This window comes from Rattus norvegicus, chromosome 4, assembly GCF_021556685.1.
Source record: "Rattus norvegicus strain SHRSP/BbbUtx chromosome 4, alternate assembly SHRSP_T2T, whole genome shotgun sequence".
Classification (NCBI taxonomy): Eukaryota; Metazoa; Chordata; class Mammalia; order Rodentia; family Muridae; genus Rattus; species Rattus norvegicus.
Genome location: NC_141537.1, coordinates 183,940,226 through 183,953,006, shown reverse-complemented (window position 1 = coordinate 183,953,006; position 12,781 = coordinate 183,940,226). Strand labels below are relative to the sequence as shown.

Here is a 12,781-nt window from a genome sequence, read left to right as displayed (position 1 = left end):
ATGAGCGTTCTTCTTAATAAAACTGTATTGTAAAAAAGAAAGGAAAAGGGAGACAGAAAAAAAAGGAGAAGAGAGGGAAAGGGAGTTTAGAAGATGGAACAGTAGAGCATGAGACTAGCATGTGAAAGGTTCCTGGGTTTGGTCTCAAGTACCTCACATTATTTTGGTCAGAAAACCCACATCACCCATGTTAAATGGCAGACTTAGAGGAGATTCCATTCATGCATGTGCACGCACACACACATATCACACAGAAACACCCTACACACACACAAGCACCACACACATACACCACATACACAACACACACACATCAAACACAAACATCACACACACACACACACACACTCACACACACACACACACACACACACACACACACACACACACACACACACAGAGGTGGGGGGAGAGAATGAGAGAGAATGACCTGCAGAGTACTGGGCATGTCAATCCTGAAATACCAGAGGCCTGTCCAGAGCAGTATTGAGCAGGGTTGGGGCAGCATCAGATGAACAGCCAGAAGCAACTAGACATGGAAGTCAGGGTTGGAACACTCAGGAGGTGGAGATCAGTCTGTAGCAGCTCACCAAGGCCAAAAGTCCTCCCTCCTGAGGTAGATCTGTTGTTTTTAGCAGAATCTCGTTCTTTAGCTCTCCCCATCTTTTCATACACGTCGAACTAAACCTGAGTGGGCCAAACTCAGGGCCTCTTTTCTCCTGTCATTATTCAGCCAGTGTTATCAACCACATTTCAAAATCTACCCCTCTGCTCAGACACTTTTTACTAGTGCATTTGACCTGAAGTATGAGACTGTCGCAATGTAGAATATTGAGCATTTCACTTGCTTGTCTCTCTGCCTCATCCTTGACTTAAAGCTTTTATTCCACACTGAAGCCAGAGGGGCTTACACAAGAACTAAGACTCAGATTAAAACATGACATCATCTGATGACTCTGTTTAATGTCCTCTCTTCATTTCCCATCACACTTTGAATAAAAACCTAAGCCTCTTCTATTGCCCTCAAGACCCTGAATGACCTTGAAATGACCTTGGATTCCTTCTCTGTTCTGTCCTTTTTTTTTGTTTTTTAAATCACTTGCTGGCTTGAAGCTCTAGACATAGACACACAGAATCTCTCTCTCTCTCTCTCTCTCTCTCTCTCTCTCTCTCTCTCTCTCTCTCCCTCCCTCCCTCCCTCCCTCCTTCCCTCCCTCTCCCTCTCCTTCTCCCTCTCTGTCTCTTTCTCAGTCATTAAAAATAACTAAACCTTAATTCAATACACTCCTGAAGTGTCCTTTCTGAGATATTCATGAAACTTGTTCTATGTGAAAGAGGAAGGTTAAAAAGAGAATTGTAGGAGGCCCTGTGGTGGCGGCTATCGGCGGCAGCTGTGAGGGCTTCCTCTTGGTGCTGATTAAGGAATTCTGTGTGGTTTTGCCGTGTTCTGTTCAAGAGTTGAACAGAATCAGGTTGGACAGCTTTACTGTGTTACAGAATGGAGTAAGAATGAAACTGGTGGTGGAGAAGGAATCGAAGTCTTGAAGAACGAACCTTATGAAAATGATGGTGAGAAGGGACGGTACACACACAAAATCTACCTCCTGAAGAGCAAGTTTCCTGCGTTCGTGAGGATGATTGCTCCCGAGGCCTCTTTGGTATTTCATGAGAAAGTCGGAATGTTTACCCCTACTGCAGAACAAGTGTAACAAAAAAAGTCCATGAAAGATGACTTCATTATCAAAATCAAAACATGGCGCAAACCTGACTTGGGAACATTAGAAAACATTCACGGTTTAGATAAAAACACATGGGAGGGCTGGAGAGATGACTCAGTGGTTAAGGGCACTGACTGCTCTGCCAGAGGTCCTGAGTTCAAATCCCAGCACCCACATGGTGGCTCACAACCATCTGTAATGGGATTCGATGCCCTCTTCTGGTGTGTCTGAAGATAACTACAGTGTACTCACAGATATTAAATAACACACACACACACACACACACACACACACACACACGGAAAACTGTTGACATTGCCCACATAGACATTGTGGATCAAAGTCAAGCTGTACCAGTAAAGGAGCTGGCAAACACCCCTGACTGTCCTAAGATGTGTGCCTGCGCTGGTGACCATCAAGTTCAAGTGGTGGGGGGCTGCAGAGCAAAGTAGAGAACTTCATCCAGAAGCAAGGAAAACGGATATTTATAAACTTACATCGCCAGCTCTTTTGTTGGATTGACAAGTGGATTGGCCTGATAATGGAAGACATTAGGAGAATGGAGAAAGATTCTCAGAAAGAGCTAGAAACAAGGAGTAAGAAGGGTTCCATGCCAGGCATGTCGGCTGCTGATGCCTAGATGAGCCCCCTGTATTTCAGAGACATTATCAAACTGTCTATGGAGTCAAGGCCAAGTGAGGGGGACCAGTAAGGCCTGTGACGACTGAAGCCACCAGCATCTCGGTATTGACGTTTCCAGTGTATGCTTCTGATGACTCAAGCACATGTGTGCACACTCGAGAGCATATACACACACCCGCACACACACACACACACATACTCATATACACACGCAACACACAAATATGTATATACATATATATATGTATATATATACATATATATATATATATACACATGTAAAGATCAAAAGGGTCAATATATTTTCTCCAAAGTACTGCACCTGTCTTCAACAAAAATACTAACAAAAATATTTTCAATATATATACCTGGAACAGATATTAATAACCATCAACATGATGCCCTGGATGGACAAATGGACTGCCATGTGGTGCCCTGTGGTGCCCTGTGGTGCTGGTTGGCGTGCTTCGTGAACGCCAGGTGTGGACCAGTGTGTACAGCCTTTGGTTATGCTTCTGTTTTATTCAAGTCACCACACACACACATTTAGTCTCATTCCATCAGCAACAATGCCTATAGAAAGATTTCTTCAATTTTTTAGATACTCCAGTGACTATGGAATGTAAACTCTGGATGTATTTATAACTATTTATTTCTGGGTGGCCACTATCTTCTAGCCAAATCCAATGATATCTGTCAAGTGAGGAGTGAAAGCTCTTTATTGGTTTGCCCGAGGGTTGGGGATATAGTTTTTTAAAAAATTGTCACTTTTTATTGGATTTTTGTATTTTGAATTTCAAGTATTTTTCTACATCAAATCTAGCACAAAAAACAGTGATGACAGTTTGTGATTTATAATAAACACTAGAAAATATTCAGACTCTGGCTAAGCAAACAGGGTGATCAAGCAATTAATCTGAGTGGCACTGCAGGCTGTGCAGAGCACTTCTGTGGAGTTTTGTTTCTGAAATGGCTCTTCTGGAATTACGGCCTGGAGACTGGATGGTCTGTATTGCTCTCAGTTCACAGGGTAGGAGAGTGGTCCCGCCCGGCTGTTTCCAGTTACAGTCCAATCTAGGAGGAAATGCTGACACGAGCAGGGACAACTTGAGCATGGCACAGGCCTGTCCCCGTCCTGAGGCCCAGCTAGACCTGGGCCTTGCTGACAACTCTGCTTCCTCCTCTTCTTCCTCCTCCTCTTTCTCCTCTTCCTCCTCCTCTTCTTTCTTCTCTGTCTCTGCTTTCTTCTTCTTCTTTTTTTTTTTTTAAGAGAAAGGAGCAGTAGCTGGGAAGGATTTTCTTTTTTATCACCTTTCCATCTGATGCTATTCTCCTCTCCTCAGTCCTGGAACCCTGACCAGCATCACACTGTTGAATCCTTCAGGTTACACACTGCCTTTTAACCTCCACCCTGCAGTCAGAGCACAGTGGTGACTCCTCTGTTGACAGGCTTGATCTTCATGTCCCCTCTGCCCTCCCCTGTGTCCCATGGGGGAAATGGCAGAGATTCCTACTGCATCATGCTGCCCTGTTAGCCTCAGCAACAAGCCCTGGGTTCCATGTCCTCTAAGCTCAAGATAAAGGTGGTTATTCCCTGGGCACTGTTGGGAGCTGGGAAAGTCACCACCAGAAGAGTCATTGCCAACCTTGTCTCCTCCAGTGAAACCAACTCACAGTCATCTGTAGTTTCTCTGAGACCTGGGGCACACAAGGAAATCAGAGCCCAGTATGGACTCTCGTGTTGCTCTAACAGCTGTGGAGATTGAGGGATGTGGTGAATGCAAAGAACCCAGTTTACTTGGCAGTCGCTTGTGTAAATCACAGTAAAACAAAGTAAGCAAAACTGAAACAAAAATAAATTTGATCTCAAAATGCAAAAAAGAGAGAGAATTGTAAAGTGAATAAGTAAAAATTTTGAAAAAAAAAGGGACTTAAATATTTTTCTTCCTGTTAGTTTGGTCAACTTGGAGTGAGTGGTTCTGTTGGGAAGAAACTAAAGAATTCTGTCACTAGCTGACATTCGTAGGGTACTTGATGCTGTTGAACCTATTGCTACATAAGAAATTACTCCTAAAAGGGGGGATGGTGGCTGGAGCGATAGCTCAGTGGTTAAGAGCACCGACTGCTCTTCCAGAGGTCCTGAGTTCAATTCCCAGCACCCACGTGGTGGCTCACAACCCTGTGTAATGGGATCTGATGCCCTCTTCTGGTGTGTCTGAAGACAGCTACAGTGTACTCATATAATATATGTATTCCATATGTGTATGTGTGTGTGTGTGTGTGTGTGTGTGTGTATACATGGAATTACCCCTATATTTACTATTTAATGGCTTAATATAACCTTTTTAAAAAGGATTTCACTATGCAGCTCTATCTGGCCTGGAACTCACAAAGACCTACCTGCCTCTGCCTCATGAGTTCTGGGATCAAAGGCATGCACCACCATGCCTAGTTTAACACAGCTATTATTAGTTCAGTTTCTGTGGATCAGGGATCTGATTGTACTTGGCTATGTTTTCAGAGGCAGTTAAAACTCAGTCAAGAAGGATCAGCTGTCTACTCAATTGGACTGTTAGATGGCTGAGGTTCCTTGCAAGTTGTTCTACTAAGTCTTCACTTCCTCACAGCCCGGTAGCCAAAGGCTTGCCGAAGTTCCTTACTACACAAGCCTCTCCTAAGAGCAGTTCACAACACTGGGGGGACGTGGCATCATTAGCAACAGAAGGAGGGGAAGCAGGAAGTGGTATCGGTTTGCAAGCTGGAGACCTAGGAAAACCGTTGATAGTTTCCTTCTAGCTAAAGAAAGGCCTGAGAACCAGGAAGCACATGGCAATAGGCAAGATTGATCAAAGTGACTCTCCTAGCTCAGGCAGAGAAAATGTATTCTGCGTTCTGGCTGTGTTCTTCTTGGGTTAGGTGATATCCATGACAACGGTGAGTGTATTTTCCTTCACTAAGTCCATACATTCGAATGCTAATCTTTTCTGAAAACATCTTCACATCTGCAGACAGATACAAAAAAATTTTTCTTACCAGTTATCTGGTTATCACATAGCCCAGTTTAACTCATATTAAAAAAAATCATCATCAAAGGCAGGTGGTAGTGGTGCATAACTTTGACCCCAGCACTCAGGAGGCAGAGATAGGTGGATTTCTAAATTAGACGCTAGCCTAGTCTACAGAGCCAAGTTCCAGGACACCCAAGGCTATACAGGGAAACCTTTTCTCAAAACAAAACAAAACAAATGAAAACTCACCATCTGCCATCACTTTTGTTATAGTCCATATGTTAAGAGGAAGTCATTAGGGGCTGGAGCGATGGCTCAGCAGTTAAGAGCACTGATTGCTCTTCCAGAGGTCCTGAGTTCAAATCCCAGCAACCACATGGTGGCTCACAACCATCTGTAATGGGATTTGATGCCCTCTTCTGGTGTGTCTGAAGACAGCTACAGTGTACTCAAGGACATAAAATAGATAAATCTTTAAAAAAATGAGGAAGTTGGGTTGGGGATTTAGCTCAGTGGTAGAGCGCTTGCCTAGGAAGCGCAAGGCCCTGGGTTCGGTCCCCAGCTCCGAAAAAAAGAACAAAAAAAAAAAAAAAATGAGGAAGTCATTAGGTTTCAGCTCAGACTCAGGAAAGGTATCACAGATCTAACCCAAGAATCAGAGATCACTGGGAACTGTCAGGAACCGCCTACCACAGGAAGGTAGCCTTTCAAAACATACTGTCTGAATTCACTTAATCTTTTTCCTTTCTTTTCTATGTAAAGATTTGTTTCTCTTATTTTTAAATTGTGTGTGTGTACCTGTATACGTGTACATGTACATGTACGTGTGTGTGTGTGTGTGTGTGTGTGTGTGTGTGTGTGTGTGTACATGTGCACATAAGTGCTATGCCTGTGGAGGTCAAAGATATAAACTCCTCTAGAGCTGGAGTTAAGGCAGTTGTGAGCGCTTGCTATGGAACTGAAGTATAGTCCCTGGAAAAGCAAGTGCTCTTAACTGGCAAACCATTTCTCCAGCCCCACCTCATAGGAATCTGATTGTAGCTTGGTCATCGCATCTTAAACTGTGTCAATATTGTTTCCATTCACAATGTCAACAGGTAAACTGACCCAGGTTCTTCAACTTTCAAGCTAGGCTGCCTGCTTCAGCAACTGTATCCTTTTCTTTTCTGGTATTGAAAACAGAACCTTGAGTGTGCTAGGCAAATACCAAGCTGCATCCCAACAATGCTCTATCTTCCTCTGTAGCCCAGGCCAGCCTTGAACTTGCCATCCTCCTGCCTCAGCCTCCTCAGTGCTGGGGCAACAGGGGTATATCGTCATATCTGGCTCGGCATTCTCAGTGAGTTGGCTGAAATGTGAAGTAGAAGCTGGAGGTAGGATTGCATGGAGAGCAGTGGGTTGGCAAAGAGAACTGGAGGAAGAAACTCGGGACCTCTGGAAGAGCAGTCAGTGCTCTTAACCACTGAGCCATCTCTCTTGCTTGCAAATTCCCAGTCCCAATGATAGTCACTTCTTCTGTCCTTATTTTCTTTGCTTCTTTAAATACTAAGACAGATGTGCACACCAGCACTTGGGAGAATGAGGCAGGAGGATCTCTCAACCCCTACTCTCCCCTCAAAAAAGACTCAGATATTTAACTCACTGTCAAGCAGGTGCTGGGGGAGTGCTATTCTTGAGACCGTGTTTGTTGCTCACTGGCTATAAAGACGAAATATAACTTGAAATTTTTGAACAACTTCCTCAAACCATTCACTTAATTGTCATTTATTAAAATTGAACTCTCTCCCTATTAAATGTACCACCGTGGAGTGCTATATTAGAACATAAGCAATTTGTAAATTGCTCACACAGATTTTTACCAGGCTTATGACTTTGTCTTTCTCTATTATCTACATAGCAATCAAAGCATCTCCTTCAGTTAACATATGAAGTTGAAAATAATTTCACAATATTTCCAGTTAAGCTGCTTTTTGTATTGCTGTTGCTGTTTCTGTAACCAAGTTTTGCTTCATATCTTAATGAATCTGTGCTGTGTTCTTCCATTTGCTTCATTATTAACTCACTGTGGTTTAATTTTAGAGATATTGAATTAGATACTATGCTACAAAATATGTAATAACAAGTTTCTTCAAATGAACCATAATTCAAAGTTTAATTACTTTTTCTTCATTTGTGCAAATCTATAACAAGCCAAAACTTGATAGCTCATTTTAGTGAAGAAAAATGGGCAGAATTCAGGAATTTACTGGTAGGGAGTCTGACCCAGAACCCAGAATTGACATTATAGGAGAAAAACAAAATCACCTATGGTATCTAATTCATAATTTAGATTTGGAGAATATAATTGAAAGGCAACTTTGTTTCTTTTTTAACAAAATACCTAAAGTAGAACAATGTTGTTCTGTACTCAATATTTATTAAGTAACTATGAAGAGAAATAGATTATAAAGTGGAAAACCTACTTATAAAGTGGGTGTGGTATGAATCACCTCTGATCCTAACACTGAGGAGACAGAGATAGGAGGGTTGACGAAGGTTCGACAGCCTGATCTACATGTTAATTTCCAGGTTGAGCAGAGATATATAGTGAGACCCTGCCTTTTAAAAAAAAAGTGGAAACAAGACTGGAGAGATGATTTAATAGTTAAGAGCACAGGCTGCTCTTCTAGAGGACCCAGGTTTGACTCCAAGTGTACACATGGCAACTCACAGCTGTCTGTAACTCCAGTTCCAGGGATCACAACCCTTTTCTGAATTCTATGGGCACCAGGCATGGGTATGTACATGGAGGCAAAACACCCATACACAGAAAATAACAGCCGTTTAGAAAGATTAAGTCATCTTAAAAACAAACAAACAACAAACAAACAAACCAAAGAGCCAATAGTGTATGGAGAATGTTGGAAAACTAATACCACCTGGGGAAATCTAGTAATTTTTGTTGTTGCTTGGAAAAGCATCTTGCTACACAGCCCAGGTTGCCTAGAACTTGCCATGTGGCACATGCTGCCTTAGAACTTGCAGCAATCCTTCTGCCTCAGTTGCCCAAGGAATAGGCTCACAGGTGTGTCTTGCTTAAGTATTTGGCTTTGATAAACGTATGACCAATTTGGTAATACTGTTGGATTTAGGTGAAGGACGATCAGCTTCTAAGGGATAAAGTTGACAAGCTGATGATTGCTCCATTTACTGGGCCAGCTTTGAAAATTTTTTATGTCGTTGCTTTGGAAACACTGCAATGTAAATCATTTACACTGTAATGATTTACATGTCTATGCCAGTTGGTCTCCAAAGAATGTCAACATCTAGAATTAAATTTAAAAACAGCAGGGGCCTGGAGAGATGGCTCAGCGGTTAAGAGCACTGGCTGCTCTTCCAGAGGTCCTGAGTTCAATTCCCAGCAACCACAAGGAGGCTCACAGCCATCTGTAATGGGATCCGATGATGTCATCTTCTGGTGTGTCTGAAGACAGCTTCATTGTACTCATGTAAATAAAATAAATAAATCTTTTTAAAAAGTTTGGTTAAATTTAAAAGCAGCATACAAGAGAATCTCGTTTGGATCCTGAAAGTGTTCTGTGGATCTAAATGAGCCCATCTGATGAGCTTTAGTAGCCTGGAACCCTTTCTGTGTGGCTCAGACTCAGCTTCCTAAGGACTGGATTACAGGCCAAGGCTGCTCTTTTTCTCCCTTCCTTCCTTGATTGGCTCCTGACCCCCACCTTCCAAACAGAGTTTTTCTTTTCTTTCTTTCTTTTTTTTTTTAAAGATTTATTCACTTATTATATATAAGTACACTGTAGCTGTCTTCACATACACCAGAAGAGGGAATCGGATCTCTTTTCAGATGGTTGTGAGCCACCATGTGGTTGCTGGGAATTGAACTCAGGACCTCTGGAAGAGTAGTTGGGTGCTCTTAACCGCTGAGCCATCTCTCCAGCCCCAAACAGAGTTTTTCTATGTAGTTCTGGCTAGGCTGTTCTCAAACCTGTGTCAGTCCTTCTGCCTCAGACTCCCAAGTGCTAGACTTATAGGCATGTGTATTTCTGGGTACCTGTAAAACATCCTATCTGCTGAACACCAAAATGTAAATTTAAGGTTTGCCAAATAAGCCAGTAAACAGATCCCTGTGGCCACACTGCTGGAGAGCCTAACTGGGTTCTGGCACAGACTTTTGTGCTTTTTGAACCTCACTTGTGTTTCTGATGGAATATTGGGCCTCTGTCAGTCTGGCCCCAGGACTTAACACTATTAACAGCACCTGGGGGGAGCTTGTTAGACATGCGTGTTTCTGTCCCATTCAGTGGAGCCCGGAGCCAGAGACTAACAGTCAAACCTTCCTGGTAATCCTGATGTTTCATAAGCTACCTTTAGTCTTTCTTGGCGTTTACAGTGGTGCCTATGGTATCTCTGTTCTGCTCTTTTCCTGCAGCTGTAAGGACAGGGACTTGAATACAGCTCCTCCTCCCTTACTCCTCCTCTCACTTTTAGCATGTCTGAAGAAGTATGTCTACGAATGATTATTTCACTGTTTTGGGGGAGCAAGTCTGAAATCTGATGTAGAACTCCCAGCTAACTGTCCAGCACCCTACCTGCCTGCTTCCCACCAAGATGACAAGAGACTGAAGCTCTGAACCTGTAAGCCAGCCCCTATGAAACGTTTTCCTTTGTAAGAGCTGCCATGGTCATGATGTCTCTTCACAGCAATAGAAGCCCTAACGGAGACAGAAGGTGATATCAGGGACCGGGGTATTGCCGTGTAGGCCTGATTGCTATTGTTTGGGGAAATGTGGGCTTTGGGTTAGAAAAGCAGTTGAACACTTAAAATGTCACTAAGTGAGCCCTACTAACAGAAGCACAGGAGACAGTGGTACTGAGGGTGATTTAAACTGTGTGGGTCCGGCTTGAAAGGTTTCAGAGAAGAAGAATATTAATATGTGGTCTAGAGATCATTTTTGTGATATTTTGGTGAAGAATGTGGCTGCCTTTTGCGCCTGTCCGAAAAGTCTCCCTGAGGCTAAATTGTATAGTTTTAGATTAATGTTGGCAGGGGGATTTCAAAACAGCCTAGTATTGACTGAGTCGCTCGGTTATTATGAAAGGTAGAAGTTTTAAGGTTGCCTCCTCCGCCAGGCAAAGGTTCAGAGTAGAAGAAAAAAACTGGTTAGGCCCTGGAATTGTATGTTCCAGGAAGCTTCTCCTAGGACCATAGAATGGGTAATTACATTAGCCGGTTAGGCAACTCTCTCCCAGGAACTAGCTGACCATAAAGTTAGATTAAAATCTTAGAGAGCAATCTTGAGAAACAGGAAGCTTCTCCCAGGAACTAGCAAACCATAAAGTTAAACAATCTTGAGAAACAGGAAGCCCCTCCTTGTGATTTTTCACTGGTATTCTCGACATTTTCCAATGACGCCCTCCCTACTCCCTTGGGTTGTGGTTTCTCCCTTTAAATTCCCCTTCTCTTAGCTACTGGTGGTCGAACTCCACTGCCCCTGCGTGGGATATGAGTCTCGACTGGTTCCTATCGATAAACCTCATGTGATTAAGCAAGGATGGTCTTGTGTGAGTTCTTGGGGGGTAGCGTCATCCCGAGACTTGAGTGAGGGTCTCCCTGCTCTGGGGGTCTTTCAATCAGTGTCCAGGCTTATGCAGATCTATAATGAAAAGTAGCAATCTGAGCAAGGAAAAAAACACAAAAAAAGTACAGTTTGAGGAGAAAGGGGCAACAGGAAGTGGAATGGAGCTAAGTCCCATGTTCAAGGAGATAAACAGATTAGAGGAAAACCTGTTACTAAATGGAATAATAGAGTGGTGACCTTAGGGCACGACCTCATCCAGCTAAGCTTCCAACCTGTGAAAAGGAAAAAAACAACTCAGGGCCAGGTATGGTGGCACATGCCTTTAATTCTAGCACTTGGGAGGCAGAGGCAGGGGGATCTCTGAGTTCAAGGCCAACCTGGTCTACATAGCAAGTTCCAGGACAGCCAAGTTTAAGCAGTGAAAGGAACCATCAAAACCAGAAAGCTGGTGGAAATGTATTTGAACAAGAGGGCCACATTTCAGCCCCAGCGAGCAGCAGAACTTAAGCAGCTTTGGCCATGTGGTTCTGGCTTTAGAATCAAGGATACAGGAAAGGGGTTATGGAGTCTCCCTCCATGACCTGGATTGCCTTGGAGACCCCCAAGATGTTAGAGATGCCAGAGCAATCAGTTACCTGCAAAGAGAGCTGCTAATGGGGAGTGGAACCAGCCCAAGAGAGACAGGCGTGTTGCAGTCAACAATGCTGAAAGAAGTTGGGGATCTGAAGAGAACTTTGACACCAGACATGGAGAGGCAGAGTTTGGAGTTTGCCCAGTTGTCTTTAGGTCTTCTTTTGGTGCAGTATTTCCTCGCTATGCTCCCTTCCCTTTTGGAATGATACTGAATGGAAGTGTATGATATGCTTTTTTTCTCTTCCTTCCTTCCTTTCCTTTCCTTCCTTCCTTCCTCCCTCCCTCCCTTCCTTTCCTTTCCTTTCCTTTCCTTTCCTTTCCTTTTCTTTCCTTTCCCTTCCCTTCCCTCCCCTTCCCTTCCCCTTCCTCCCTTCTTTTTTCTTTCTTTCTTTCTTTCTTTCTTCCTTCCTTCCTTCCTTCCTTTCTTTCTTTCTTTCTTTCTTTCTTTCTTTCTTTCTTTCTTTCTTTTTCAAGACAGGGTTTTTCTTTGTAGCTCTAGATGTCCTGGAACTCCCTCTGTAGACCAGGCTGGCCCCAAACTCGGAGATCTGCTTGCCTCTGCTTCCTAAAGTGCTATGATTAAAAGTGTGCACCACCACCATCTAGTTGTGATCTGCTTTTTCATTTCCATTTTACAGTTACTGTTAAGAGATTTCCATGAGTCTCAAAAAATTTTTTTGAACTTTTAAAAAAAATATTTATTTAATGTATATCAGTACATTATAGCTGTCTTCAGACACACCAGAAGAGGGCATCAGATCTCATTACAGATGATTGTGAGCCACCATGTGGTTGCTAGGAATTGAACTCAGTACCTCAAGAAGAGGAGTCGGTGCTCTTAACCGCTGAGCCATCTCTCCAGCCCGAAACTTTGAACTTTTAAACAGACTTGAGATTGTGATAAACTGTGGATGGGGACTTTTGAAGTTGGACTGAATGAAGTTTTGAATTACAATATGACCATAAGCCCATGGTAAAGGGGGAGTGGAATGTGGTGGTTTGAATGAATACTGCCTTCATAGGCTCATAGGAGCGGCACTATTAGGAGGTGTGGCCTTCTTGGAGTGGGTGTGACCTTACTGGAGGAAGTGTGTCACTGGGGGTGGGCTTTGGGATTTTAAGTGCTTAAGCCATGTTCAACCTCTCTCTCCCTCTGCCTGCCCATCCAGCTAGAACATCCAGATGTCAGTTAATTCTC

General features: G+C 43.2%; 1 pseudogene; it reads left to right on the top strand.

Annotated features, from left to right (window-relative positions):
- The first annotated feature begins 1,634 nt into the window (after positions 1 to 1,634).
- Pitpnb-ps1 (phosphatidylinositol transfer protein, beta, pseudogene 1) lies at positions 1,635 to 2,358 on the top strand (annotated as a pseudogene).
- Positions 2,359 to 12,781: the final 10,423 nt, after the last annotated feature.